Genomic DNA, 4,815 nt, shown 5'->3' on the forward strand with positions numbered 1-4,815 from the left:
CTTAGTATTTTATTCTTGTATTGACTTACTTTATGTTTTCTATTAAACCCGAGTTTAATTGAGTTTCAATCTTTGCTTTCTTATTAGTTTCTTGCCTTGTTCATCTTATGGTTTAATGCTATGCATGATTTATTCACCTTACTGAGAGAGGGTCTCGATTAGGGTTAGAACGTCAAGATCGAAGAGGGTTGAGAGGGTCAGTCATGAAATAGTTTAGCATCCCCTTTCCCCTCCTATTGGTGTATTCTATCTCTATATTCCCTAAGCTCTAAGCAACCATATATGGTGTGAGGTGTTGAAATTGAGAGATTTCTTCACCGGGACCTCATAGAGGACTAGTATCGGTGATATAGAGGTAGGATCTGATATCTTTAGATTTTCATAACTTAACCTACTCATTTCTGGAAACACTTTGTACATTAGTATCTAATACCTGAATCCTAAGATGAATAATGCATGAATACCCCACTTTTACTGATTGAGATTTCCCTTTATTTTACCCTTGTATATCATCTTTAGTATTCCTTTCTTTGCAAACTAGATAATCTCATCATCCCATTGATTATTAGGATAGATAGCGGAGAAGTAGTTAGTACTAGTAACCCTGTTCCCTGTGGATTCGATGATAAGTGTCTAAATGTATGTATTTTAGTACATGTATTTTATGCACTTAGCATGTATTTTTGTAGGAATTGATGTCTGTTTTATACTTAATCATGTATTATTTACTTTGTAGGGCATGAACGAGCCATGGAGAACACGAGGATACGATTAGGGCGAAAAAGAGAAGAAAACCAAGTCTCGTAATACTGTAGCGTATTCACTCTTAAGAACTTCTAAGTCTTGTTGAGCTAGCCCTAGTTTTGTGGCAGGTAGAGTAGTCTGAATATGTGATCTAGGGTGAATGTGAAAAAAAATAAAAAATGAAAATGAATGAAAAAGAAAAAAAATGAATGAAAATAAAAAGAAAAAAGGAGTCTATGTCAGTATTTCTCTGCTAATGAAGCATGAATGCGTCTATGTAGACTGTAATCGAGTACTTGGGTGATTTTTGATCCTAACTAGCATGTGCACCATCCAGAAAGATTTTTTGTGCAGTCTATGTTAGTCAAACTTGAAAAAAAAATGAAATGAAAATAAAAACCCTAGTGATCTTTTTGAATTCATACCAGAGGTTCTGGAAAGAAAAAGGGATTTAGTTTCAAGTTTAAGAGTTGGAAGGATCTTACTTGTTTATTCAAGCAGCACTTAGCATTTTAAGACTTAGTACTCTTTACATGTGGAATGATTAGCAACTAGAGCTGTACTGATTGAAGTTAGTAGGCTAGACCAAGTTAGAGCAAATGAGATAGAAGATTCACACTCACAACACAGACATATAAGAGGTGAGACATGATCTTTTTGTTGTGCTTACTATTTGTAACTTAATATCTGTATATCATTATCCATTGCTTTTAGATTCTTGTATTTATTTGAGCCAGAGGTAGTACATTTAGCCACTTTTCATTCTCTTTGTTTCTCATAATTTGTTTGCTTGGACAAGCAAACGCTTAGCTAGATTCACTGTAGCAATTTTTGTAGCAGCAACTATGGCACTTGGAGAATTTTCGGGACAGAAAGTTGTTCTTAGTATTATGGCCTCAATGTAGCCCGGTATTGACCCCGGTTTGCCTCGAATCTTGAAGGTTTTGGGCTCCATGTAACAATTATATGACCCCTATTCGGCCCATATACCCGGGGGGGAGGGTATAAAAGCACATTTTTAGGGCCAGAATAGGGGACCTTTAGCCGCCACTTGGAAGAGTAGAGCAGGAGCAATGAAGAAATCCTTGAGAGGTGACATTTCAAGGCTAGAGAAGGAGGTAAGAGCATCATCATCAAAGGGAGAGATTTACCACCAAGGAAGGATGGATCAAGGACCGTGGAGCAGCCTTCGGCTAAGAGAAGTGTCATTCAGCACTTCTTGGATGGGGGAAGCGTCATTCAGCTTGATCTCCATCTCCTTCTTCATCATTTCATCCAGGAAGTGTCATCTATGAACTCATTTTATATTTTTCTTGATTTTTTTGTTATTATTTGGATGATGGCACACTAGACCCCCAAGGCCACAGGGTGTTGGTGAACCTTAGGGGGTTTTATCATATATTTTGGATGTTTTACACTTAATTGAAATGTTTGGGCTGATTTATGATTTAGTTCATTATTCTTCATGCCAAGAACTACTCAATGGAGAGATCCGTAGTTCTTTATTGAGTTGTACATGTAGATGTGACCTACTCGCGTGTATTATATCATTAATGAACTAAAAGAGGTTTACTTGTGTAGGCATGCCAAGAAATTAGATGTCGGTAGCCCTCCGATTCATAAGGGTAGACTTAGAGTAAGTTTACCTTTATCTTGGGATCTCCTTATACTTAATGCAATCGTGGGGATGTTGGTTAGGGAGAAATTCCAATTAACATTTGTATGGGATTAGGGTTCAATCGCTGAGAAATCAGGGTTGATCTAATCTTGAGATCCCTCGGTCTAAATTTCCCTGCTATGTTTTATTGTGCATCCATGTGTCATGATGACCCCTCAAGGGGATCCACATCCATAGGCCTTTGCATATTATTGTAGCACTTGTAATCACTTGTCTTGTTCTTTAATTCTTATAACCATATTTTGTTTATCTTCTTGTATCCATTAAAGTAATTCTCGATGCTAAAGATGTTATGTTAGATAATAGGTTAAGAAGGAGTAATAGGAGCTCCTTAGCCCAGTGGAATATAATCCTTGTGTTTTTACACGAGGTATTACTTGGTGATCCTATACACTTGCGGGGAAGCAACTATTCAACTACCCAACTTGTTGGGTACTTTATTACTTCGATACCCGTGCACTTGTGGTACACACATGTAAGAGGTGTGCCACCGATCGTGTAATAAAGTATATGTAAAGCAAGATGTTTGTTGATAAGTGCTTGAGTGAACATATTTTTTTATATGTTTTACATGCATTGAGCATCATTTTTGTCAAGTTTCATGTCTCATAAATTGTATTTAATGTTCCTTTATGCAAATAGGGATATGAAGGCTTCTAGAGAGAAAAAAGAAGCAAAGATATGTCATGAAGGCACAATGACACAATGATCAAGACACAAGCGGATCTCTTATACATAGGGGATGTGTGCCAACTTCCAAGAGAATTCAAGTTAGATTATGAGTTGGAAGGGCAGAGAAGTAGCCACATGCCCATGTCCCGACTTGTGTGAAGACTTCAAGAGCCTTCCAATGATGCTTAGTTGACATGAATCTTCATGACCTACCACGCAGATGTGTGCCTGTCTGTGTGGCCTCGAATGAAGAAAAGTTTTGGTGCCTTATTCATGAAAATACTGTAGTATCAATTTAACAAATCATTGCAGGAAAACACTATAGCTGTTAATGTCCACCCGGGCGGTGAAATTTCCACTTGGTCGTGTGAAGAATCTGCAGCCCACCAGGGCAAGTGGAGGCATGTGATAGGCACATTTTAGTGATTATAAAAGGCCTCTTTGCCCTATTCTTTGCGAGACTTTTTTACGGCTTTTGAGAGGCAAGGTGGCTAGGTTTTGGAGAGAAGGTCTTTGCAGTATTTGGGACATTTCATCATCAACTTTGATCAAATTTCTCCTTCGTCATAGTATCGAGGAAGCCATCGGAAACCTTAGCTCCCCATCAAGGCCATCATCACGAATTCAAGGGGGGTTTATTTCCATAGCATTTAGGGATTTTCATTCAATTATTATTTGTTTTGTAGTTTTCTCTATGGATAGCTAAACCTTGGAGCATATTTGGGCATTTGAACTCTAGGATTCTAATCTTGTATTGTTTGCCTTGTGTTTCCTTTTAATCCGAGTTTAATTAAGTTTTAATATTGTTTTCTTAATACTTGCTTGCTTGATTGGTCTTTTGATTGATTTAGTTTGCATTAATTTGTTCACCTTGGCCAGAGAGAGGTCGCCATTAGGGTTAGAACTTCAAGATTAAAGACGGTTGAGTGGGTGAGTCAAGAGATAGTAGAGTGTCCCCTTTCTTCTCTGATTGGTGTATTCTATCTTTGTATTCCCTAAGCTCTAAGCAACCATATGTGGTGTGAGGTATTGAGATTGAGAGATTTCTCCACTAGGACCTTGTAGGGGGTTAGGGGCCTTTCACCTGGTAGTAGGGTTTGGTCTATCTTTAGTAATTGGATACACCCTTTGGAATTCCTAGAGTGCATTGCTGTCACAAGTGGTGTGAGGTGTTGAGACTGAGATATTTATCCACTGGGACCTCGTATGGGAATAGTATAGGTGATTTGGAGGTAGGGACCGATTATCTTTGTATTTTCATAACTTAATTAACTCGGTTTAGGAACACTTTGTATATGTTTTGCTTAATGTTAAATTCTAGGTGGAGCATTACCCAAATACCTCATTTTCTATGTGCTTAAGGTTGTCTAGGTATGCAATCCTATTTGTAAGAAGAGGTTTCCTAAATTATACTAAACCCCTTAGTAGAGGGTAAAGAGTAATTGAATAGGTGCAGAGTTAATACAGTCATCCGCACAATAACATTAATACGTTATGAAACCTCATTGTGAGCTAATGAGAACCTCTTAAGTAGGTAATCTCTCTTATGAGGAAAGATTATATCAATTGGTCAAGCTATTCCTAACTCATTACTTGTCGCCGAGGAGGACAACAAAACTTTGACATGATATAGCCTCTTTCACTCAACAAGATGGTGAGACACTATATGAAGCTTGGGATAGGTACAAAGATCTTTTGAAATGATGCACACAACATGGTCT

The 4,815-nt window shown here is 37.8% G+C and overlaps 1 non-coding gene across 1 annotated transcript; it reads right to left on the reverse strand.

The window, feature by feature from the left end:
* Positions 1-4,708: 4,708 nt before the first annotated feature.
* LOC120252091 lies at positions 4,709-4,815 on the reverse strand. Its single transcript, XR_005533640.1, has one exon. It is a non-coding gene; the product is annotated as a small nucleolar RNA R71 (small nucleolar RNA).

The sequence above is a fragment of the Dioscorea cayenensis genome, chromosome 20, assembly GCF_009730915.1.
Source record: "Dioscorea cayenensis subsp. rotundata cultivar TDr96_F1 chromosome 20, TDr96_F1_v2_PseudoChromosome.rev07_lg8_w22 25.fasta, whole genome shotgun sequence".
In the NCBI taxonomy this organism is placed as follows: Eukaryota; Viridiplantae; Streptophyta; class Magnoliopsida; order Dioscoreales; family Dioscoreaceae; genus Dioscorea; species Dioscorea cayenensis.